At 43.3% G+C, this 27,692-nt stretch overlaps 1 protein-coding gene across 1 annotated transcript in view; it reads right to left on the reverse strand.

Annotated features, from left to right (window-relative positions):
- Positions 1 to 25,816, reverse strand: part of YBX1 (Y-box binding protein 1) — a 31,354-nt gene extending 5,538 nt beyond the window's left edge. Inside the window, exons 1-2 of the mRNA XM_018552666.1 lie at positions 25,810 to 25,816; positions 20,056 to 20,061 (exon numbers count right to left, since the gene is read on the reverse strand). The gene's annotated coding sequence lies outside the window, so the exon portion shown is untranslated. The remainder of the gene's footprint in view (positions 1 to 20,055; positions 20,062 to 25,809) is intronic.
- Between the last annotated feature and the right edge of the window lie 1,876 nt (positions 25,817 to 27,692).

Below are 27,692 nucleotides of genomic sequence, written 5' to 3' on the forward strand. Positions count from 1 at the left end.
TCAGACGGCTCCAGAGCTGCTCTGAATACTAACAGGGTGAAACGGGGGGGAGGGAGAAGACAACGTGCTAAGTTCAAATCCACACTCACCATTTCCCCCCCCACCTTATCCCTCAATGTCTTGTAGTAATACAGTAACAAAATACACCATTAATAAAAGATAACAACACAATTGCACAATCTTTTGCCTTGGAATAGTGGTGATCCTATTTGTGAGGTGATAACGCGATATAGGGAGACATGAGGGCTCGTTTAAATCATCCGCGTCAACGTGCGCAGCAAAGATGAGCGTTTCAGACGCGTTGCCAAAGAACGGCATTGGCTTGAAGGGCTAAGTCTGCATCAAAGCATGTAAAACGCAGCATAGTGGTGTGAAAACGCACTCGAGTTGCCGCACATCAATATGCTTTTTTTGGTGTTTAGCGTTGATGTGCATGTAATACTTTATTTTGTTGTCCTTGTCACGTGTCACATCGTGTTGTAATGTATTCACACCACTCCTGTTAGGCTGCAAGGTTTAATGCAGGCCCAACGTCATGACCAGCTGGAATCCATTAAACAGGCCTAGTTCATTGCGTTGATGTGCGATGGATGCAAATAAAACATACTGCATTGAAACATAGCATTGCAAACAACGCTAAGGAAAACACGAAGGGGAATTTATCAAAACTGGAGCCGTTGCCATGGCAACCAATCAGCGTCTATCTTTTATTTTCAAAGCTTAAAAGCACAACAATTAGTTGCCATGGGCAACTGCTTCAGATTCTGTCTGCTCCAGTTGTTTCTTAAAAAATGCCCCCCGTTGTATTTTGGCTTCTGCTGTGGAAAGCAAATGCACAACAACACAATGCATCAAAAAAAGCGCATGCCAAGTGCTTCAACTCAAGTGCATTTAATGAGTGTCAACACGTGCAACGCACGTGGTGTGAATTTCAACCTTGAACGTAGCATATTCCCTTTTCACCCAGCGCCCATCATTGCAGAACACTGGTGTAAACTGGATTTCAGCTTGCTGTTACGTTGAAGAATGCCCAATGTGGTGTGAATAGGCCCTAACTCCGTAGGCTGCAAATATATTGCAGATCTGAGACGGTGCCCGGTGACAGATGTCATCTAGCGCTCATTCATATGGCTGCACTGCAGTGCATTACCTCACGCACCTCAAAGCAGAAAACCGCTGATTTAACGGTTACCTAAAACAGTTGCAACCAACTTTCATCTGAACTTGCAAGTCCACAAATGGCTGACCAAAACGTGCAGAGCCATGGCAACTGCAAACCTAAATAGAGTCCAAGATGGCGTTGTTTCCAGCTGTAAAGGATAGGAAGGTTTAGTTCCGCTTTAACGCATGGTTCACATCCGTGAGATGCGGCCCTCTGAAACGGAAGTGTGGTCTCAGAGTGCTGCCTAGGCGGGGCGTTCAAAATAGAACTACATCGCACTGGGCGTAGCCCTATATTGCATTGTAACGGCAATGCATGGGTCCTTCGGCCTCTTTTACATGGCGTTCCGATCATGTCCGCCTGCCATTTGTTTAGGCAGACCTGATCGGAAGCTCAATGTTAGTGCATGGACTGGCAGATATAAATGGACCTGCACCATTTACATCCGATTACCTCCGAATCCATTTTGTTAGATCCGAACGGGACAGATTCAAGGTAACCGGATGTAAACACCCACATGTACGCTTACATCGACTCCCCTTAGGCCTAACATGGGTCCTGTTAGTTCAGTTTTTACCTCATCGCAAGAACTGAATGGACACAAATGTCATAAAAATGACATTTATTACGTATTGCTCCTATCAGTGGGGGATCTTTTCTCTAATCTGCTGATTGGAATGGACACCGCCTGTGTGAAGGGAGGCTGAATTCACACCTTTCCGTGTGCCTTTTTCAGGCTTGGCCATTGCCATTAATAAGCCCTGAACCAGCAAAAATGCATCAAAATAATGGAAACTGCATGGCAACGCAAAGCACAGATGTAAACAAGGAGTGAATCTGGCCTTAGGCCTGTTATTAGGACTCTGCAATTTGCCTGCAAATAAAACCACTCGCATGCATGCGTCCAGCCACAACTTAGTACATGTGTTTTAATAGCTTTCCACCTCCTAGCCACAGCACCCGGCTACGGATGCTTTCACCGTCAATGGTGGAACTTGAAGCTGCAGGCACAGCTCTCACCAAGACTGGTACATCCAAATAAATGCAAAGCAGATTTAAATCAACATCAGAACGGGCTGCCGCCTTCTCTGTGACAAAATACCGATGCCATGGTCTTTTCCTAATAATGACATTATATATCTAAATATAGATATGACTTTATTTTATATATAGTACAACAATAGGTTGGCCAGTGGGTGCTGCATCTCAATAAATTCATGTAGCTTAAGGTCCCCACACACCTTACGATAATCGTACGATAATCGCGGGAAATCCCGCGATCGTACGATTATCGAAAGGTGTGTGGAAGCCGTGCGACCTCTACTACTGTAAGGTCGCACAACTTTAAACTTACGAACATGTTTGAAAACCCGCCGAGCATCGTGCGCAAGCGCACACTGCCCGTTCGGCATTGCGGTCTTCGGAAGCCTGCCCCTCAGGGGGCGTGGCGTGCGATCATCGCAAGTACGATCTGCCTATGCAAGATAGGCAGATCGTACGTTTATTTAAGTACCTTACAACTATCGCAAGACAAAAGTCTTGCGATGGTTGTAAGGTGTGTGCCCAGCCTCAGGATGGAAAACACCAGACTTTTAATACCCAATGATACGTCTTCTTTCCACATACAAAATGTATTCACAATATATCAAATCTACAGACTCCATCATTCTCATGTCCATTCTATACAACACAATGTGCAATACATAAATAAATAAACTTTGCGTTCAACACCCTCTCCTCTGTGTGTGTTCTTGAATATGATCACAATCCATTTCTTAGAACAATCAAACACAATCCAATCTTTAGTGCAAGTGAATAGAATCTCTGCGGTCATCCTTAGGCAAACGTTATCTTCTTTGTGCAAATGGACCCAAACACTGACAGCTGCCATTTTTAAGTGATTGTGAATTTCGCCACCTCTGTGCTCCCCCTTTCTTTGGGTTGATTATATATTTAACACTCACACACAGGAAAGATTCTTGCACACAAAACGTATATATTTATTTTACATTAAGGTGAATTGATCAAAACCGGGGCAGACAGAATGTGGGGCAGTTGCCTATGGCAACTAGCCAGCTCCTCTCTTTAGTTTTTTCAGTTAAGCTTTGAAAATGAAAGCTAGAAGCTGATTGGTTGCCATGGGCAACTGCTGCAGATACTGCCAGCTCCACCTTTCATAAATCCCCCCCCCCCCATTGTGTTGTAAATAAATGTGTATTTTCTATTTTTTTACATGTTAATAAGGCATATAAACAAGAGCAAACTACTGGCACTCATAGATCGTCCAAGCTTTGCTTCATTCTTAGTGCAGCAATGTATATATAGGCAGCAAGAGCTGATGCGTTTCTGCTTTAAACGGCCGTAGTGATATAGGGAGTTTTAGGAATATAGGGAATAAGATAAGGAGCGCAGGGCTGCATATAGTCATATCTTTTCAAATCAATTCACTGATATTTTGGACAGCAGCTACCTATAGAGAATAGGTATAGCCTAGGGTAGAGCACTGAGTTTGATTAAACATAGGCTGTCATACAAAAACTCCTACATGAATACAAACTGAGTAAAGGTGCGTCACACTCTTATGGCCAAAGTTTTGTAACAAATTAGAATACTCAGGCAGTCAGAGCACCCCTGGTCTAAAATGTATCTAAAGCCAAATCTCCTTTTTTTAATTTTGTATATTGTTTACTTTTTGCAAGATTAAACTCCTGTCTGGTTTTTCTCTTTGCCTGTGTCCCCATTGGGGAGATGTACCCTCCCTATATTATGTCCTGGTAGCCATTATCACTGGGACATAAAGTAACTGGCAATTTAACATTATATATCTGTCACCTGCAACAGGAATGGAAAGGAAATCTTCAAGTAAGACTGCCCATACACCTTGCGATCATCAGGCGAAACCCTTCGTCCGAAGATCGAACCGTCGTACGATTTTCCCCCTTCCTGCCCGATTATCGCAAGGTTGGATCAGCGGTAATTAAAAGAAAGCACCTGGATGAATTGCGGTAATCGACCCCCCTGTCATCGACCCATGACAGGGGGGTCCAACCATTACCTGCTTTATTACCCTACCCAAAACAAATTTTGTTTTTTATTCCCCATTTGCACTTAAATATTTATGTCTTTGGTTGTTTTTTTGTGCTTTTTATTTTAGCCAATGGAATGCTAGTTACTATGAGGAGGGTATTTACAGTTGTTAAGTGTAAAATTACACATTATACAGGGACGCTACGTGCGTTTTTCAGGCGTGCCTATTGAAGTTTATTGGGGCAAAAAAAACATGCGCTTGTGCCCCAAAGAAGCTCATTTTTGAGTGTTGAGTGACAGCACATCACTCAGACGTAAACTGACACAATAGAATAACATGGAAATCTGAGCATCAAAGCGCTTCTGGAAACGTGTTTTAAATCACTCAGGTGTGAAGGGGGTCTTAAGATGGCTGGACAGTGCAGAGAGCGGCAATCCATTAACTAAGGTCTATGAGCAGCTTTGCAGTGAAATACAGTATGCATGCATTCTACAAGGCAATTGGTCGAGCACAACTACAGACCATGCAAGCTGTGAAAGGAAAATGTAAACATAATGGTTGCCCCGAGGGCGTCACAAATTGAATTTAAAAAGCTTTATTCAGTTACAGGAGGTGTAAACGAACCCCCGCTAAGATTGTGCTTGTGTGCTTTGTTCCACTTCAGCTATTGTTCATTGTGTGCCAAGTTCTTTAGAAAGTTAAATGTATGTGCTCAGACGTATACTGTATATATATATCGTCACCACAAGAACCTGAATGCAACAGGTCTATAGATGAAAGTAAAAGTCTATAATATTCTAATCTAAGAAATTGAATGGAAGTACTATATTTATATAAAAAAATACAGTTCTTTGTATAACATTACTGCAATATTCACAGTTCTTACATATCATATATGCCAAATACATTTGTATTAACACAGTTCAGATTTTAACATTCAACACATTGAGGGCTCATTCATACCAGCAGCATTGGGCTGCATTGCCCATCGCAGTCCCAACGCAAGAACAAGGCAATTCTCTGTATGTCTTTTGGGTTCAATTCACTCCATTGCACTGCGTTGGCGTGAATTGCGGAAAAATAGCAAATGTTGCATTTTCCTGCAGTGGGTTTTAACGTAGAACATTGTATGGTAAAAGAATACAGTGAAAAAATATAAATAAATAAGGGATTTAAAAATGCACACGTGCCCTTAACGAGCCCTAAAGGGGGAATTATAGTCTTTTCAATGTTTTTTTAGAAAAATGTGTGATTATCAAAACTGGAGCAGACAAAATCTGGAGCAGCTGTGCACGGCAACCAATCGGCTTCTCTCTTTCATTTTCAAATCTTAAACTGGCTATTAGACGACCACTGATGATGTAATGGCTGTGCATGCACACAGAAGTTACGTTGTCCCTAGCTTCATCCTCGGCACCCTAGGCCTAGTTCAGATGGGCAGCAGGCTCTACTGCCGCTTTATAACGCGAACCGCAATGGATTGCTTTTCAGAGGGTGGTAAAGCAGTGACTAGAGGCAACAGTGCCGCCTCATGAATGTCATATTGTCTTTCTTTTTTGTCCCAATAAGGAGTTTCTATTGCAATATTGTGCCACAACCGAGTGTCTATGCGTTCGGGGCACAGTCTTATTGATTGCAGTGGTTGCATTTGGCAAGCAGTACTGCCTGCCAAACATGACATTCTGTTTAAAATTTACTGCGTTGCAGCAGGTGTACAAACCTGAGCACTGTGGTGTTAAGTTTTGGGTGCATGGTTGAAGGGGTGGAAAAAATTCAGTTTAACCTCCTGTTTTTACTGACCCATGGCCACCCATGTGAATGAGGCTTAAAGATATGAAAAAAAATTGATAGGAGCCACAGACAAAAGGGACTTGGCGTATCTCTTATGCAAAAAAACCCCAAAAACCTAACAATTAGCAGATATTTATCGCAGAATTTTACTTCCATTTCAAGGCTCTCAACACATCAAAAACTTACCTGCACTCTTTCTGGCAGCATAGCACACCACAACGCACAGAGCATTTAGATCTGTGTGTTGTGATGATCTGTGTGTTGTGATATGCTATAAAGCAGATGTGGATGCTTATTACTGTATATGTGCATTGGGATTCCATTCATGGTTTCAATGGTTATGTATCAAAATGCACATATACTGCACGTTACCATAACAGGCTTTACCATGCGTTATCACCAGCACAAAGGTATGAATGCAACCTAAACGTTTCCCACTGTGACCTCCATTAGCCACCTGCTGAGAAACTGACATATACAAAGTAGTCATTGCATATAGACAAAGAAAAATGTTAAGTAAATATTTGTAAATATAAAACACTGGATGAAGCAAATGATTCATATTATATGCCCTTGTTATGATGATAACTTTGCTTGAAAGTAGACAACAAACACTGGAATCAAAATACAGGAGAGTATCATTGGAAAGGAAGACCTTTTCCTTTCATTCAATAGGGCCAAACATTATCTATCTATCTATCTATCATAAGTTTAAAGGTGTTATACATTCATCATATTTTTTAAATAATATATATATAAACCAGTAAAAGTTTCACCTCATTTCCATCTTCTTATTGGCTGTCTGTTGCCAGTACAGAAACACCCTGAAACTGGATCCCATTTTTCCTTTGCTAGACTGGTCTTCTATACACATATACTGTATAAACAAAAATGAGTCACACAGGTGAATGTATTGTATGGACAGCCTGTAGCCCCAAGCAGACAACCCCTTTCTTTTATTTTCTCATCTGCATATAAAACATAAAAAGGAGATTGCCAGCAATGGGTGGCCAGGGTCAGGCTCAATTTTCTTTCACTATAAACAATGATTATTTTTGTTTAGCTATTGACTCTGAATCGGATTTCCCCCCAAAAGAGCACCTGGATGTGCAGCAGTTTATGTATAGGCAAAACCATTTTTTTTCTTTTAGTTTTGCATAGTGTATGGAAGACCCTCAGTCAAGTTTTATATTGGAGAGCGTAGGGAAGGGTAAAGCTGGCCGTACACTAGTAGATTTCCGAACGAAACACCATTCTTTACCAGCTGATAATGCCATCAGAGACTTGACGAACGTCGAATGAAAGTTAGTTTTATTTTAACATTCGATTTTATAATGAATGGAGTTTCCTGAACGTTAACCACATTCACTGTTAGAATTTCGTTTGTTTGAGAAAAAAATTCCATCCTGCACTTTTTTCGTCACTATGGTCTAAAGCGATGATCAATTTGACCCAATCAACTAATAGAAAGTTGAGGGAAAGATCTTTCGTCCGAAAGTTCTTTTAAAAAATCTACTAGTGTATGGCCACCTTAAGACTGTCAGGTTTCTACATTTGATAGAGTAGGGAAGTGTAAGACCTTTTGTCACGCTTGTACATTAGATAGAGTAGGTAAAGGTAAGACCGTCTGCCCACTTGGCTTCCTGCTGTTCACATAAACACCACTTAGTCTCATGGAGGAATTTGATGTCTGCCTCTAAACACAAGTGTGAATTGGCCCTTAATGACAAGATATAAGAAAATGCTTTCTATGGTATATTTGCCTGACCAAAAGGCACCAAATAAGAGCTTTTTTGTTTGTTAGAGTTTTCATACATTTTAAACAATGTACATTAAGCATTATTCAGAGTATTACTATTTTTACTTTTATTTGGTCCTGAACGTCTACTATCATGAACTACTATGACGGGTTCCTGGTGCCAGAAAGTAACAAACAGTCTTCTGTGCCATGCATTATGTGGCCCTCCATGGAGACATACCGTACATACACACAGCACCAGTTCTACTTTCCAGTAGTGGTATATCCCACACACACAATACTACCGTAGAGAAGAAGCGTCACCAGTTCTACTTTCCTGTAGTGGTATATGCCACACAATACTACCGTAGAGAAGAAGCGGCACCAGTTGTACTTTCCAGTAGTGGTATATATCACACAATACTACCGTAGAGAAGAAGCGGCACCAGTTGTACTTTCCAGTAGTGGTATATATCACACAATACTACCGTAGAGAAGAAGCGGCACCAGTTGTACTTTCCAGTAGTGGTATATATCACACAATACTACCGTAGAGAAGAAGCGGCACCAGTTCTACTTACCAGTAGTGGTATATGCCACACAGTACTAGAGAAGCGGCACCAGTTCTACTTTCCAGTAGGCGTATGCTGTATCTCACACAATACTAGAGAAGAAGCAGCACCAGTTCTACATTCCAGTAGTGGTATATGTCACACAATACTACCGTAGAGAAGAAGCGGAACCAGTTCTACATTCCAGTAGTGGTATATGTCACACAATACTACCGTAGAGAAGAAGCTGCACCAGTTGTACTTTCCAGTAGTGGTATATGTCACACAATACTACCGTAGAGAAGAAGCGGCACCAGTTCTACATTCCAGTAGTGGTATATGTCACACAATACTACCCTAGAGAAGAAGCGGCACCAGTTCTACATTCCAGTAGTGGTATATGTCACACAATACTAGAGAAGCGGCACCAATTCTACTTTCCAGTAGTGGTATATGTCACACAATACTAGAGAAGCAGCACCAGTTCTACTCTCCAGTAGTGGTATATTCCATACAATATTAGAGAAACAGCACCAGTTCTACTCTCCAGTAGTGGTATATGTCACACAATACTAGAGAAGCGGCACCAGTTCTACTCTCCAGTAGTGGTATATGTCACACAATACTAGAGAAGCAGCACCAGTTCTACTCTCCAGTAGTGATATATGCCACATGATACTAGAGAAGCAGCACCAGTTCTACATTTCAGTAGTGGTATATGCCACACAGTACTAGAGAAGAAGCAACACCAGTTCTACTTTCCAGTAGTGGTATATGCCACACAGTACTAGAGAAGAAGCTACACCGGTTTTAGCTCTCTAGAAGTAGTATATACCGTATACTACAGAAAACGCAAGCTGATAAGTATAGCAGCAGCCGTATATAGTACAGGATGGGCATCTCAGTTCATGAATCACCACCGCGCCTCTTGCAATCACGCAGAGACACCACCCACTCGTGACTTTCCCCGTATCTTCTTGTGAAGTCACCCAACCGGTATTCTCGTATGAGAAGTGAGGTGGCCCCTGGGAGCCAGATCTGTACAATGAGCTCCCCCAGAGGAAAATGGATGTTCTGTGCATGGCTTGTCACACAGCATTCCTGCAATGATAGTGGTTGAAGAGTGCAGAGCTGAGAGCAGACATGCACATGATCTCTTAGAGGGATGGGAATACAGAGTTATTTATTATAGGCATTTATATAGCACTGTCAGTTTACATATTGTACATTCACCCCAGTCCCTGTCCTAAAAGAGCTTACAATCTAAGGTCCCCATCTCGCATACTAGGGCCAATTTAGACAGGAGCCAATTAACCTGCCAGCATGGAGTATGTGTGGAAACCCACACAAGCACGGGGAGAACAAGCAAATTCCATGAAGATAGTGTCCTTGTTGGGATTTAAACCAAGAAACCTAGCGCTTCAAGCCAGAAGTGCCAACCACTATCATCATCATGCAGGATATGAGTTCCGAGGACACCAGGGTGTACATTAAAAGGAATAAAGAGGGACTTCACTTTACCCACCTAAAATTACATTTTACATCTCTAACAACTAGACATGTGCACCAGCAAAAAATGTGTTTAGTTTCGTTTTGATTCGGATTTTGCGTTATTTTGTTTTTCGGGATTCGGGTCCGAAAGTCAATTTGTTTCGGAATTCGGACGAAATTCGTTAGCGGTAGTCTGTAGGAAGTTTCGGTTTCGTTTGCGTTCATTTTGTTACAGCAAAGTGACATTAAAAAAGAAAAATGTTGTCACTTTGCTACAACGAAAATTCGTCCACAAACGGAAATTCGTACAGATTACCGCTAACAAATTTCGTCCGAAATTTCGTTTTTCGGAAATTCAGATTCGTTTCATTTGTCATTTCTGTTATGCGGACATTCGGACACATCAGAATCTCCGAATAACTAAAATTTGTCACAAAAACAAATTTTTCCAAAACGACTCGCACATGTCTACTAACAACGGTCCCTCTTTGAAAAAAAGAAAAAAACAAAACTAACCCATACATAATAGTCCAACGCTGTCTTCCTTGTAGCCCAAGCCCTCTCAATATTAACTTCCTTGTGTCACTACTCTCACAGAGCCTGCCTTCTGAACTACAATTCAACATCTGAAAAATTTAACATTATCATTGCTTGCTGGAAGCAATGCATGATGGGATATGTAGTCTGGAGAAATGGAGATTGTGTCACATCAACCGGCAGGGAAAGCGACGTAAAGCACACTGGGAATCCAGGAAGTTGATGAAAGTGATGGGCAGATGGAAGGCAGCACTCACTACATAAAAGGGATTTTTTCAAGTAAGCTTTGATTGTATTATGAAAAACATCTCCAGTATGTATTCCTATTACAATGCTGATGTGATAACAGGAGAGGATAGGCTGGGACTTTACAGCTCCTTTAAACACATTTTCATAGTCTCTAATGGCAGAGCCCCTCGCATCTCTAAATATAATCTATTCACGGTTCTATTGCAGTTCCTGGAGCCGGCGGTGCCGCTGACTTCATCAACCGAACTCATTTACACATAATTAATACAATTAGAAGCAGAGTTGTATTTCTACACCATGCTGCCTTAGGCACACATGACACCCTTTATTATAGGCTCCACCCACTTCTGCAAAAACAAGAATGCCCTGTTGGAGGAAGCACGTTGTTTCCTATATACGTCAAGTTACGATTTACATGTAGAGACCACAATTCATGAATATGAAAAGACTTTTGAATGCTGCCTGAGCTGCGGAAAGTCTTGCAACTCCTCTCCCGACTCAACTGCTTTATTCTGTCAATTGTTTTACCCATAAAAAAAACTGTATTGAGAGAAATACTAGTTGCCTGGCTGTCTCAGACTTAAAAATGTTACCCGATATATATACATGCAGTTTAGAATGTTAGCCCCCCCTGATCTTCATGGTTTTTCTGGGTATTGACCCAAAAGGTAATGAAGCCATTGGATGTGCATGGCCGCCAGGCAACCTGCATTTTCAGAAGGAGAGGTCATTATTGGCAGCCTACCAATGTCTCTTGGTACAAGTCTCTTTTTAATTGCCAGAGATAGCAGATAACATGCTAAAACAGAGGAAAAAAATTAAAGCTGAACTCCAGCCAGACCTCCAGTATCATCTAGTGCAGGGGTAGCCAAACTCCAGCCCTCCAGCTGTGGTGAAACTACAAACCCCATGATGCATCTCTCTCCCTGGGAGTCATGTCTGTGGCTGTGAGAATCTTGCAATGCCTCATGGGATATGTGGTTCCACCACAGCTGAAGGGCCAGAGTTTGGCTGCCCCTTACTAGCACTTTCCTTCCCTACCTGAGCTGCCCACCCCTTTCATTCATCGGATTTCTGATCTTTCAATTATGCAAGCTCAGCATCGCATATAAGCATTACCTAGGGGTGCTTCCTGCTGTTTTCAGTAAGCTATGTGCAATCATGATCTGCCTGCATTGCAATGAGAAGCACAGTGACGCAATGATGACATCACTGGATTTAAAATAAGGTAGTATACCCAGTGTGCTTTGCGTCTCTTTCCCTGCTGCTTGATGTGATACAATCTCGATTTCTCCAGACTACATTTCCCATCATGCATTGCTTCTAGGAAGCAATGATAATGTTACAGTGTTCAGATGCTGAGCTGTAGTGGAGATGGCAGGCTCTGTGAGAGTGGTGACACAAGGAAGTACAACCAATGGGCATCATCAAGAAGTAAGTTTAGAACTTCTAGATGGATCTGGTTATTAGGAGTGGGACAGAACTTATGGAAATTCAATATAGAAATACAGATTTATTTTTAGTTATTAACCATAGATCCCCTTTAATCTACATTTATGGCGTGGACAGATCATCTTTTCATTCACTTTGACACCTATCCGCTTTAATAAGCTCCATGAGTTCACATCCGTGCTGCTATTCTTCAGCCGCAGTCAGATTTCCACATCTCTGTTGTTTATAGGAGATAATGTAATTTTATAAGTTATGAGAAATAAATTAGCTGATTAATCCAGATCATTACCTGCTCTGGTGTAAAAGTGTAAACACAGTCCAGATGTCACATGGGCATAGATGACAGAAGGGAAAAAAAAAAAGGGACCAACCCTGAACCATCTCACGCCCGGCCCTCTGGTACAGGTGTGCTCTGGCAGGCCGGCTAAGCAGGCTATGCAAACAGCAGATTGCTGAACAGGAACTGAACCATAGAGAATCTCCAGATCACGTTCAGCAGGCTTTATTATTCCCTGTACCAAACACTTGGTGACTCTTTGGTATCCAATGTTGGTTCTAGTCCACATAACAAACTAAACCATACCCAAAATCAGTCAAAGGCATATTCTACTTTTTGCAAAAAAGTAATACATACATTTTTTTTCTTTTTGCAATATGCACTTAAAGCCAAGCTTTAGCCTCAAAAATCAAATTTTACCAATGCATGCCTCTATGTATGATGATTAATAATAACACAGACATGTCAGGTGTAAAATGCTGGGATTTGAAATAATTACACTTGCAGATCATTCACTTCCTGCTTTGAAAGGGCAAAATGACTTCAGCTTGCCAACGTTATGCACACTGGGATTGCCTTGTTATCAGCAGAGCATTGCTGGGAAATCTCATCTGTAATCTCAGATCTCAGGGAAAGTCATTTTCCTCCCCTAATATGATGTCCATGGTCACATGTCCTAGAGTGCCAGAAATCCAGAAAGTAAAAGGCGATCTAGTAATCTGCTCTTAGTAAACATGGTCACTGTCAGAAGACTGGGGAAGAAAATAGAAATAAGGTATGCAAAGAATACAAAGCCGGCAATTATCTAGAAGTCTGTGTTTGCAGATTGTTATTACTAAAAGATATGGGTAAAGGTTCACTTTAGTTGGTTGCAAAGCATTGCAACCACGATCAGTGGATTGTGGGTGCGATGCACAGGCTCCTGCAGACTGTTCCTACAGTACTCCATTGAGAACTATTTGTCCTTATGCCACTGCGGCAGATCAGACTTCTAGCTTTTCACTTACAGATCCTGTGAATTAATGAATGACACAGGCTTGTGGGTGCAGCCATGCACAGCCGTGCCAAATCCCTATGTAAACTGAAGACGGGAGGGAAAGGAACCCTGTGATTGAGGCCAGGTTCACACTTGGGCCGCACAGATTGCCCTGCGGCCATGGAGTCGCCCACCACCACCGATCGCGTCGACGGTGCCATTATTTTTTTATTGGGACCCCAGTTGCGCCGGGCGGATCGCGCGGGATTCCACCCGTGCAACCAAATGAAATCACGGCTAAAACAGCCGCGCATCGTGTGCCACAAAAAAAGGTACACGTACCTTTTTTTTTCTGCAATTGCAGCACGGATGTAATCCCATTGAAATAAATGGGGCTGCGCGGCAATCGCGGTGTGCAATTGTGCACGATCGCTCAGTCCCAGGATGTACGTCCCGAATTGCCCGAGTCTACACCTGCCTTAGGTGCTGCTGCGGACACGAAGGGGAGACAGGGAGCTGGAACTATGAAGGTGACATGGGGTCTGGGAGCGGAAAGCTGGGGACATGAAGGGGGAGATAATGGGAAGCTGGGGACATGAAAGAGAAGAGTGTTTTTTTTCCTTGTCTAAATTTTGTTTAAAAAAAATAAATCTAATTTGTTTCTTCTTGGGTGGGGGTGGGCCCTTCATGGATTCTTGCACCGGGGCCATGAGGTCACTAGTTACGCCACTGGGTAAGAGGTTTCTTATAGTTGGTTACGAGGTTTGCACACATCTCAGGAGGGATTTTGGTCCACTCCTCTTTACAGATCCTCTCTAAATCCTTAAGGTTTCTTGGCTGTAGCTTGGCAACTCGAAGTTTCAGCTCCCTCCATAAATTGTCTATAGGATTAAGGTCTGGAGACTGGCTAGGCCACACCATGACCTTAAAGTGCCTCTTCCCGAGCCACTGCTTTGTTGCCTTGGAGGTATGTTTTGGGTCATTTTTACTAAATTATGGGTAGTCTCCCTGTAGGCACCTAGTTTTACACCTCTCCCCCTAATTACATAATTTCACAAAACATAGGGGAATATAAGGGTTTCTGGAGGGGTGTAAATGACCGTCCAAGAGAGATATGTTAAAAGAAATCTCAAAATTTATTGCTGTTACATACTTGTATAAATACATACATGATTCAAAACAATCTTAATAAATAAATAAAACAGAACCCTGCAGAGGATATGTTTGTATATTCATTGATTAAATAGCTCTAAAATTCATTTGGTCCGACATATCATAGTGTTGTTCAATATTGTCCAGATATGGTTACATTATTATATAACAGATGTGGTTATCCTAAGCATGGCTTATCTTAATAGGCCCCGACGCGTTTCGCCATAGGCTTCATCAGGGGACCCACTGAGGATGAATCTATTGATTGTCTTCGTTTAAACATACATCACATCAAACATTCGTTAATGCATATGTTTATATCTATAATTCATACATTATCATATTCCTATATGTGACCCCATCTGGGGCAAATAAATCATATATAGTTACTCTGAGGACATCTAGTCCTCCATTACTCACCATGCCCCCAGACCATTACAAATAGATCATGCCATATGGACACAGGAAAGATGGATACGTTGGAAAGATCTAACTGGACAACTGGAGAACAACCACAACCATCTGGCGCAAGATCCAAATATGATATGGGGGACCAAATGAGAGTTAAAATCAGCCCAACTATGGATGCACCCCAACAAAAAATCTCGGGTGAAGAGGAAGGAAGAATGAGGAGGGAAGGTGATATAAGAGATCCGGCAGGAAGTTTGAGTCTCCCAAGCTCCCCTGTAAACCCACAGATTTTTTTAGAACCACGCCACAGATTGGAACAAAATAGAACGGGGAACTTGGACTCCTTCATACTACCAGGGGGCCTGAAGAATGCCTGGAAATAATTAACCTCTCCAGCCACCAGATCTCACAGACAGAAGAGGAAGTCCTGAAATTAGGACTAAGCTTCTGCCCTGCCGAAAATATGGAGGTCTTCGAAGTGATTAAGGACCTCCATCTCTTCGCAAGGAACTTATTGTTCAAGGTTCTCTATGATAAGTCCAAACCCCAGCAATCAATCAGGGAAGATTTGGAGAGACCAAATGAATTTTAGAGCTATTTAATCAATGAATATACAAACATATCCTCTGCAGGGTTCTGTTTTATTTATTTATTATTTTGAATCATGTATGTATTTATACATGTAACAGCAATAAATTTTGAGATTTCATTTAACATATCTCTCTTGGACGGTCATTTACACCCCTCCAGAAACCCTTATATTGCCCTATGTTTTGTGAAATGATGTTTTGGGTCATTGCCATGCTGAAAGACCCATCCATGACCCATTTTCATTGTTCTGGCTGAAGGAAGGAGGTTCTCATCCAAGATTTTACCATACATGGCCCCTCAATGCAGAAAAGTTGGCCTGTACCTTTAGCATCAAATACTTATTTTACTCCCTGAACGGCAACTCAATTTATAACATTTGTATCATGTGTTTTTTTCTGGATTTTTGCTTGATATTCTGTCTCTATCATTTAAAATAAACCTATGATAACAATTATAGACCTTTAATTTCTTTGTAAGTGGGCAAACGTACAAAATTTGCACGGGATCAAATTATTATTTTCCTCACTGTATGGCAGTCTTGAGGCACGTTCTCTGAAAGATAAGTCTGACTTTCCCTTCACGAGAACTCGCATGCCACACAATTTCATGCAAGTATTTTATCAGGCAGGCTGCACTCCTGGGGTGAGAGAATAAATTAAAGGACAACTATACTAAAAAGGTACAGTTGACCTTTAAGGGATTTAACATGCAGACACGAGAGAGCATATAGCACCTGCGTTAGCCTGAGCCACATTCTTCCATCACTCTGATGGCCTTCCTGCTGAGATAAGTGTTCTTTTATGGCCTGGTGTAGCACTCAATGCAGAACAATACCAAGTCATGCCTACAGAATATGGCCATGTGTACTGAGCTGTCCAGCTTGTCGCAATCTTTCAAACCCAGTTTTGGGTGGTGGCAAGGTTGCTTGGTGGGGTGGGGGAGGTGTTGCTGTGTGGGTACTAGAAATGTTTACCAAGTGCACCTTTAGTCTGTGCCTTCCTGTTCCGGGGACAACTGGACCACCTATTTCTGGTATGAGGTAGTAAGGGAGAATCTTACAGACAGAAATGTTAACTCCCGTGTCTGGAGTTGGACATGCCAGATGAACGTAACTTTGATATTATATTAATGCTAGGGATATACACATTCGTTGTACTTTTTCAATACATATCCTTCATTAACACACAGTAAATGTTTTTGTTTTATTAGGAAAAAATAAAATAAAAAAGTTACATGTTGTCAAGAAAATTCCATTTGCCAGGAGATGAAACCAACACTGAGAAAATATGACAGGCCCACCTCTGCTGGTCTCTCCTTCTGAAAATGCTAGATGCATGGCTGTTATCCTGGATCACTCACTGCCTTCAATGTTTTCCAAAATCACAGAAGACGACCTACAAATCAGTTGTTTTGATTTCATAAGCTGCATGGTCGTCCAGGGTAAGCGACTCTGAAGGTATTGAGTGCAAACACATGAAGTTTCAGGAGCTTCCTTTTTTCAGGCGGTTTTATCCTGTGGATTCAAATGTTCCTTGCCAATATAGCAGAAGGTAGAGGCAGCCAGGCAGCTAGCATTCTAAGCAAGAGTACAGCAATGGCGGCAAAAATATTTCTCTCAATATAGGTTTCCTTACATAAAAAGCTAATCTGAAACTGTTCATGGTTTCTTAATCTGTAGTCCAGTTCAGACCGTCTCTGTAGACTCCATTATGTACAACGGCATCATACATGTGAATGTACACCGGCTCTCTCCGTCTTCCTGCGAAGGGGATATATGGAAAACCTGGGAAGGACATCTGGAAAATGAAATGACAAGGTGAATAATAACTGCAATGAAGCTTGTGACAGAACACACATCATTTTACTAAATGGTGGCTGTAACAGAATCTCCAGGTGATATTTAACCAAATTTCATCAGTGAATGCGACCTCCAGCAAATGGCGGCTTTAGAAACACAGGCTACAATCACACCAACAGGAAGGTCTAAAGCTAAACTATTGACAGATATAAAAAAAAAACAAAAAAAAAAAAAACCCTATATATACATATATATTTAAAAACCCACTTACAAGGCTGCTGAAGAGCAGCTTTCACACATTTGCATATTGCGGCATCATTAATTTTGAAGGGCTGCCTAACGCATGAAAATCTGCTTGTTGAGGCACAGTGTAAACTGCATTGAATGGGCTCTTAAAGGAGAACTATGGGGTTAGGGCTTTTCCCCATAGTTCTCCTAAGGGTAACCGGAGGACACAAACTAACGTCCTGTCTCCCTAAGCTCAGTATACCGTATACGGAGACGCCGCAGCCGGGACGGATCCCGACATTACTGTGGAGATCCACCCAGCTGCGGGATTGACAGTGGGCTCTGCCTATCTAGAGGCAGAGGCAGAGCCAGCTGTGTCCGCCCCCTCCCCCGTCCGTTCCACCAGTCAGCGCTGGAGGATTGGACAGGGGGAATCCCTGCAGGGAGCCGTGACAGTCACGGCTCTCTGCAGGGAGCCGATCGAGAAGTGAGTGAGCGACGCTATGTGTTCGCTCACTTCCCGATCTATTGAGCCGACCTGTGACAGTTTCATTGTCACAGGTCGGCTAGAACTAGAAGGCTGAGTGATTTTCATTCACCTCATAGTTCTCCTTCAATGTGCGTTTGTGCTAGGAGGGGGCCAAATGCATTGGTTCCCATCTCCTGTCCTCGTATTACATTGTCCCTGTCACCTGGCTGCATTTTCGTAATCTTAAAGATGAGCAGTAAAGTACACTGCACTGCATTGGAGGCATTGTACACCATTAATAAGATTGCTAGGAAAACAAGGGAAAAGAAAGAAGGGATGCTTTGGAAAAACCCAGTGGCAACTCACACAAATTGCGCTCTTTATAATGGCATACTTTTTTCCTTCTCGGCCTGTCGTGCGATTGTGGAAACCAAGACCATCGTACTTCAGGGTCGTACCTGCCCCAGAAATATGCTGATCTGGGCAGCGTACAGCCCTACGCACCTGCGTGAGTGAACCTTAATATGTATAAAAAAAGAAATCTGACGTGGCTACTACATGGCAGGCTTAGCTCAGCTTACTGAGGGACAGACTGTGGACCTGGTGCAAATGGCCACTTTGAGATTATGGGGTGAGACCTGGGACTCGTGTTTACTCCAAGTGCCATTACATAACAAAAGAATACAAATCGTGAGTCAGAGCATTTATAATGGATCAGGATGGAAGTCTGAAAGCACACATTTAAATTAATAAGGTGGCAACTTACATAATCAGTAGACTGGAACAAATAATCTGGCTGACCAGACAGTGCAAATTTACAAATCACTTATTAAAGGAAGAGGGGTGAACACAGCTCGATATTAACTGTGGATGCTATTTTCACTTACATGGGTATACACCCCCTAGATCAGGGTATTTCTGGGGAAGGTACATCCCTCTGTGCACAGGAAGCCTGCACAGATTAATAAAAGGGCGTCACTGTCTACAGCTGTTTGCATCTAATCACTAAGGCCTTGTTCACTCCGAAAGGGTGTGCGTTCCAGAGCGGTAGCTGCTGGAACGCCCCGCAAAGAGACTTCTCCCCGCGTTTTGGGGCGTGGCGGTGCATTGAATTCAATGGCACCGCTTCCACGCCCCCCCCGCGTTTGAGCGCGTGGCAAGACTCCCCAAAACGCGGGGAGAAGTTTCTTAGCGATTGCGGTGCGTTCCAGCAGCTACCGTTCTGGAACGCACACGCTTTCGGTGTGAACAAGCCCTTAAGGAGCGATTAACTGCGGTTAGGGACAGATGAGCCGCTCTGAACGCCAACAGTCTGCGTCCAAACAAGATCGACTGTCCCTAGCCATTGGTAACTGCTCCTTGAGCAGAGATGGGCAAACTCCGGCCCTCCAGCTGTGGTGAATCTACAAATTCCATCGTGCATCTGCCACTGGGAGTCATGCCTATGAGAATCTTGCAATGCCTCATGGGATTTGTAGTTCCACCACAGCTGGAGGGCCGGAGTTTGCCCACCTCTGTCTTTGAGCGATTACATGCAAACAGCCGCGGACAGTGACAGCCTGCCATTGATTTGCACATGCTTCTTGTCCACAACTCAAGCTGAACACAGGGTCATACCCGCCCCATAAATACACTGATCTGGTCGGCGTATGGCCCTGCGCGCCCATGCGAATGAACCCTAATATGTGTAAATAAAAATGGATTGTTTTATTTATGGCAGCTGGTTGGATGTTGTTTTGATTAATGATGCACTGTAGGGATTTCCCAACAGAATAAGTGACGGCCATAAATTACACTGTTTATGTTCCACTTTCATTGTTACATACACTTTAATTGCAGAACTCACCTGTAATTACATTTCGCCACACTGAGCAATAACCACCGGCAGTTTAGGTTTATTGTTGGGGCCCGTCGGTACGTTCTAGGAGGAAGAAGAGACAGTTACAAGTAAACTGTGCTGCGCTATATACACTCGGCTGACTCGTACAGTTCTACCACTCACATTCTTCACAAGTCAATAAAAGATTGATTTAGTTCCTTATCACTCCAAGTGTCCTTAGCTGCAAAGGGAGCGCCAAATCCTCAGCACACCTTCTTGTAGCAAAGGTTACAAGCCCAACACACAAAGGAGATTCAGGAATTTAGCTTGCAAACATTCTTCTTATGCAAGAAGGCAACAACAAACCACACCACCCTTCAAGGATTTAAGAGATTGATCCATCAAAACTGATATTTCCTTTTGTAGAAATGTGAACTCAAAGAATGACATACAGCAGGGGTGAGCAACCTCAGCACTCCAGCTGTTGTGGAACTACAAATCCAATGAGGCATTGCAAGAATGGCAAGCACGACTCCAGAGGCATGATGGGATATGTGATTTCACCAGAGCTGGACTGTCATTGCTAAACTCGCCTTCTTAAAATGCTGGCTGACAAGGATCAAGTATGCAAATCAGCAGTTCTGACTTCACTGCGACTTAAGGCATTCTAGGTCAATGGCAGCCTACTTATTCCCTCAGCAGATGTTTCCTTTAAAATCAGGGGATCGTTTTAGAACAGAGAGAGAACACATTGTTATAGTATTTAGTATTGATCAATACTATGGAGTGCATTTGACAGCCCATTTATAAAATGCATGCCATGGTGTAAATGCCATACTTCACGGCATTTGCTCTGAGCAGAAGAGAGAACTCTGTGATTAAAGAGCTATTGGACTTTGACAGGTTCCATCACCAGGCTTGCCCTACCTTTTTTTTTTACCACTCCTGTACATTTTTATTGCACTCCTCTGTCTTCAGACTCACAAAGTCAGCAGAGGGCACATTTCTGAGGCAAAACACTGTGCTGTATACATTTCCCTCTTTTTTATGGCAGTTGTATATCTGTAGTACAGCCTTACTGCTGCCTTTTAAGGGCCGGTACACACCTAGGCGACACCTCACCACGCGGCAAAAACAGGAGTCACCAAGGTGTGAACTGATCGCACTGTGGATGCCATTATTTTCTAATGGCACCTCAGTCGCGCCGGGCGGATCGCGTGGTTTCCCGCCGCGATTCCAAACATGATCGTGGCTAAAAGCAGCCGCCCATTGAAATCAATGGGGCCGCGTGGAAATCGCTGCCTATGTTGTGCAGGACCTCGTGATCCCGGATCGCGGAGGTCTACCCCGGGCCTGAATGTATCCATCAGAGAGACAGATATCACGAATGCAGGGACAGTGTATTTAAAAGTGTAACAACTTCACTAAGGCAATGACATCAACAGCGAAACACACACAGCTATGATCACATGTCCAGTGTCATGTGATGTGGTCATAATGGACTTTAAGATTCTACCTTATAGGGAACTTCAAGCAGACAGCTAAGCACACTTAAAATACATAAACGTGAACTGCTTTACCTGCCAAAATGTCAGTAATTCTGTCCAACCAGTTTTGCGATTCCTCACCCAACCTCCCACGCCAAATAGACAAGGGAGTGACATCACTATTCATTACTGCAGCCCTGCAACTTCCTGCACCATATACCAGCTCACTGGACTTAGGAGGAGTATCACACGCTGCTCAGCTTAACCTTGCATGCTTCTTTTCCGGAGAGCTGCCTAAAATGCCCCCCCCCCAAGCATTTACTAAGGACATCCTTTTACATTAAAAGTGCATCTCTAGGTAAAACTTTTTTTTTTCAGTCCTAGGGATCCCTTTACTGATAAGTAAAAGTCTGTATAAAGAGGATCAAGTCCTCCTTCCCCCTGCTGGTGACCCCTCTAGTGCTAACTAAACAGCCTATATAGGGGAATCAGGATCTCCTTCCTGCTGCTGGAGACCCCTCTAGTGATAACTAAAGATCTAAATAGAGGAATCAGGACCTCCTTCCTCCTGCTTCCTCCTCTAGTGATAACTAAAGATCTATATAGGGAAATCAGGACCTCCTTCCTCCTGCTGGTGACCCCTCTAGTGATAATAAAGAGCTATATAGGGAAATCAGGACCTCCTTCCTCCTGCTGGAGATCCCTCTAGTGATAACTAAAGATCTAAATAGGGGAATCAGGACCTCCTTCCTGCTGCTGGTGACCCCTCTAGTGATAACTGAAGATCCATATAGGGTAATCAGGACCTCCTTCCTCCTGCTGGGGATCCCTCTAGTGATAACTATAACTACAGATCTATATAGAGGAATCAGGACCTCCTTCATGCTGATGGGGTCCCCTCTAGTGATAACTAGAACTAAAGATCTATATAAGGGAATCAGGACCTCCTTCCTACTGCTGGGGTCCCCTCTAGTGATAACTAAAGATCTATATAGAGGAATCAGGACCTCCTTCCTCCTGCTGGGTATCCCACTAGTGCTAACTAAAGATCTACAATATTCAGGGTAATCAGGAACTCCTAACTCCTGTTGGTAATCCTTCTAACTCTCCACAATCCTATTCACTTTTCCCACTGTTTGCCCATTTTGCAATAAAAATGTCACTATTCGGTCTCAGACAGACTTTAGGCTCAGTTTACTAAGCTTTAACAATTCTTATTTGCCATAATGCCATTCATTTGTAGCAATGTAAAGGAAAAGGAATAAAGCAAGCATCACAGCAAATATCACATGTGTTATGAATTAGTGAACTGAGCCTCCTGTTAGATGGGCAGTGAGATAGGAGGGTCAGCAAGGCACACCCATCGTGCAACACCACTAAGCATGCAGGCGTGCTAGCAAACATATTAAACAAATATGACCATTCTATATTCAGATATAATGACAAACTATACACAAAAAAACGATGCTTTTAAAGAAGAATTCCAGGAATGCAAAAAGTTAACCCTTGCAGTGGTGCTACCCCCAGCACTGCAAGAGTTAACTGCTAATTTTTCTATAGGGATCAGAAAAAGGAGATATACTTACCTGATCCTCAGTCCTGTGGTGGTCATTACTCACCTCCCTCCCCCTCCACTCTGACTGTGGTCCCTAGGCATTCTCATGTCTAATGCAGGTGAATAGACTGCATTAGATGTGATGGTGTCAGCAGGGCTTAGACCCTAGAAGTCCAGGGTAGAAGAGGCTGCACATGACCGGCCTAGCAGCCAGACAGGATGAAGGATTGAGCAAGTCTATATTTTTTTATTTGAGCCCCCAGAGAAAAACAAGCAATAAATCCTTTCAGTGTGAGGGTAGCCCCTCTGCAAGGGCTAACTTTTTTACATTCATGGAATTCCTCTTAAATGCATTCACCGATGCTGATAACTAGGGATGCACCAATACTTTTCAGATACCAGTGCCGATACTTGGCATTTTCATGAGAACTATCAGGGTTGCAGCTGGGACCGGGCTCCGGCACTCCACCGCTGTACTGAAATCATTAAGTCTGTATTGTTTTAGAAAAACTGTCACATGACAATAAAGTATCAGTACTTGTGTCTGAGTACTTAGGCGAGTATCAGTACTTGCAAAAATGGTATTGGTGAATCCCTTAGGCCTCAGTCACACTGAGCGACACTTAGGTCTCGTTCACACCTAGGCGTATTGCATATGCGCGTCTGTCGCGCGTTTTTTTTACCGCGATTCGCGATAAAAAGTTGTGCGACAAACGCGCGTTTCCGAAGGCTACTTGGCTGTATCCCAATGGAAACGCGCAACAAAACGGCCCAAAGTAGTACATGTACCTTTTCAGGCGTGGGCCGTTTTGTAGCGCGTTAGGGACGGGCGGAAATACGCCAAGGTGGGAACGAGACCATTGAATACAATGGGATTTATATTTTTGAGCGTTTTGTACAGCGTTCGTCGAGCGTAGAACACGCTACAAAACGTTCAGGTGTGAACGAGGGCTAACCTCGAGCGGATTTCCGCGCTGCTGGGATATCGCGACTGTTCGGGCGACGATTGCCCGACCTTCACCGTCGTGCTGCATTCAAAAAGAGAAAAATCGCGCTACATCCACAGAAAAAAGGGTCCTGCACAAGCGACGCGCAACATGGAGCTGTAGAATAGAACAGCTCCATTGAAAATCATTGGACGGCGACTTCTCGCGATATCGCTCTATGCAGCTCGTCCAATGCATTTCAATGGAGCTGTTCACATCTCACAGCTCAATGTCGCTGTAGCTTGTCGCTCGTACATGACCCTTTTTTTGCGCGGATGTCGCGCAATTCGGATCCAATAGACTCTATAGTGTCGCGCAGAATCACGCATTACCGGCGATATTGCTCAACTTCATCGCCATACAGAAGGGTCACTTTTGCACTGCAAAATGGAAGGAAAGAATGATGTCACATCAAGATCGCTGTTGATTGGTTACAACCCAAAGTAGCAGCGACGAAGTCCCGCCCAAAAAACACACTACGTAGCGCGATAAAATGTGCATTGTTGCTCAATATCGCGCAATGTCGCTCCTAGCCGCTCTGCGTGAAATATCCATGTCGCTCAGTGTGAATGGGGTGTAAGGGGTGGTTGCTAATATTTGCATGGCTTTCATTGTCGTTGTCAGTCACAGATACTCAACAAGCATATTCTCATATGCCGGTTACCACGATACAAGGATGAAGGAAGCTCCAAGCGCTCAGCACTTAAGCTAAATCTATCGCTCTTTTACAGCTAAGCTATCATTAGTGAGGGTGATGGATGCGTGCCAGAGAGCAGGTGACCTGTACTTTCACAAAAACATGTTGATAATTTTCAAAGCCCGGTGGAAATGGATTATGTGCAGCACGCCGCACTGTACTTCTGCATTAATAGATACCAGGAGGTATCGAAAGGTGACTCAAAATATACATAAAATATGGGGCGCACAACTTTGCCGCCAACTCCTTCACCGCTTAAAGTGATATTAAAGCCAAAAGGTTTTTAAGCCAATTTCAAATGCTGATGAAAATCACTTACAATGGATGCTGCTCCTTAATGCTTAAAAGCAGAATCAGATGGTCCCATGAGCACTGGGCCTGGTATCCCGTTTTAGGGTGGCTCCTTTTCCTTGCAGGGTCTTATGGAGCCACCCTTGTGTGTGCGCTAGTAAACTGTTAGTCTCCAGAGACAACACACTACTTTTAATGCTCCAGGCACAAAAGCTTCTAGACAAATATATTTCTCAACAGCTATAAAAGGATATCCACTTTGAGTGCACCAGATGCCTTTGAACACCCGGTTATCCGGTTATCACATTGTAAAAGTAGTAGTGACATCAAGAGTTTGCTGTAGTGGGTGGAGCTGTGGTAGGCTCCACCCACTACAGGCTGCCTGCAAAAAAACTACAGGAGGGGGGCGGAGACCAGACCAGTCACCATGCACAAGTAGAGAGAGCAGCAGTGATCGGTCTTTATTATAGGAGTGGGCGGAGACAAGACCAGTCACCCTGCACAAGGAGAGAGAACAGCAGTGAGCGGTCTTTATTACTGGAGGGGGCGGGGACAAGACCAGTCACCAGTCAGCAGCGGCCGGTCTGTATTACAGGAAGCTCCTGCACAGAGGCAAAGACTCACACCAGATTACAGCACTGATATGGAGTAAATACACAAAGCACACCAAGATTCAAGGAAAAATACATACACTTGTTGTAGCAAGACAACATTTGCTGATCCTGAAGTTCAGCTTTAACCTGAGCGTTCTACACTGAGTGGCCAGATTATTATGACCACCCCATCAGTACTTCGTTGGGCTGCCTCATGACTCCACGAGATGTTGAAAGGTGATGCGAGGAATCTGACACTGCACTGTTGCCCTTCTGTTGTCTTGTACCAGTCTTGCCACTCTCCGTTCTGCCCTAACATTGACTAGTTGCTGACGGCTAGGGCTGCAACAACTAATCGACATAATCGATTATAATCGATTGAAAAAGTTGTCAACTTTTTCAATCATCGATTAATCAGCTTCAGATTAGTTGGCCCTGTTCACGGCTCCACACACGCTACGCGCCGCAGCTCCTACCCACCTCACGCTCACCGCTGCCAGACCCGCCTGCCTGCATCCACGCTCCACAATTCGCACGTTCAGACCCAGATTTTCGGCTGACAGTCCAGTCTTTAAACACTTTAACAACAGCTGCTCTTGAACATTTAACAAATTCTGCTGTTTTGCCGATCCTCGCTCCATGGCTCCGAGCGCCAACAATCATCATACGTTCAAAGGCTGGTAAATTGCGTTGTTTACCCATATCTTCAAAAAAAAAAAATAATCACTTCTGTCGTGGTAAACAACCTGCTTCCCTATTTATAATGGTCTGGCCCTCTAGCAACTTCAGCCCAAATTTATAGCTAATTTGCCTACAGACGTCAGGTGGTCATAATAATCTGGCCACTCAGTGTATAACCGCTTGTAAAAATCTCTTCTAGGAAGGACAGCAGCCTCTTGTTACAGGTCCGTGCAGTACAGCCTCCTTACTGAACAGACGAGGCTGCATTGGAATCAGAAACAAATTCAGACCGTGAACCCGTGAACACACTGGTCATCAACTTCTCATGCTTAGATCCGTCCCTTTTAGAAGCAGGGGATACCGGAAACTATAAAGATTTTTGCAGAAGTGAAGCCAACTGCGCAGCATGAATGCCAGAATGGAAATGAGATCACTTGGGCAGTAGGCTGGATCGGTTAAATGAAAAATGCTGACATTTGACTGGGGTGTCAGCTTATGTAAAGCTGTTCAGTGTAAAAACGGCACATATCCAAATCAAACAAATATTCATTTGCTTTTCAAGCAAGATAAACAAATTCCCTCCTTGGATACGCATCGCAGCTCGGCCGGAGATACCCGGGAGAGACGACTTTATGTTGCCTCCCATATTTATGACAGTCATTAGACTTTTACTCTGCCCAGCAAGTGAAACTGCTAAAGATCAGCAGAAAGTGCCGGAACGGGATAACTAATAATAACTTTATTATCCTTACTCATAAACAATTTCCTTTTATGAACAAGGTGAGCGTTACACCTGCTTAGGAAGGGTTTATTTAAAGGGAAACCAGCTAATGTTTTTATGATTGCAAGTTTAAAACAATAATTGTTCATAATATTTTTAATTTGTGTAAAATCTTTAGTTGACAAAACATTGAATTCAGAGTGATTTACGATATAGCGGTTACAGCGTCTGATCTGAAGCTTCATATTGAGATATTAATTGATATGGATGTGTCCCGCATAGCTGCTCGAACTATTCCTACTCACAGCACAGTAATAAAATGATTAAGGAGGACACTTAGGCCTCGTTCACACCAGCTACAGTGCGTTATGGCCCTAGATCGCATTGCTCTGGCTCACTCACTTTGTTATGGGACGGGAGGGGGCGTGGCGGTGCATTGAAGGGAATGGCACTGCAGCCACGCACTCCGGCCACACGGGAATGCAAGGTACATAAATGCCTGCGTTCCGGTGAGAAAAAATGCTGCAAGCACTATTTTTCTGACCGGACCACAGGCATTGGCATGCCTTGCGTTCCCGTGCGGCCGATCGTATTGCGGCCGGAGGGCGTGGATGCGGTGCCATTGAGTTTAATGCACCGCCACGCCCCATAACAAAGTGAGCCGACCGCAATGCGACCCAGTGCGTTCCGTCCAGAAATCGGGCCAGAATGCACTGTGGCTGGGGTGAACTAGCCCTTATAAAGGAGAGCAGGTATTGTTATCTGCTACATTCTGCATGGTTACTTCACAATGGGGACCATTTATATAAGTTGTACAAGTGGAGTCTGATGTACCCACGGATTTTTGTGTGCTCAAAGCGAACCTTTACCCCCTTTCACTAAAAATCACCTCTGCATGCCGATATGAAATCATCTTATATTCATTAAACAAACATATTTTGCTTTTTCTTACAGTTACTGT

This window comes from Nanorana parkeri, unplaced genomic scaffold, assembly GCF_000935625.1.
Source record: "Nanorana parkeri isolate BGI_ZX_2015 unplaced genomic scaffold, ASM93562v1 scaffold94, whole genome shotgun sequence".
NCBI lineage: Eukaryota > Metazoa > Chordata > Amphibia > Anura > Dicroglossidae > Nanorana > Nanorana parkeri.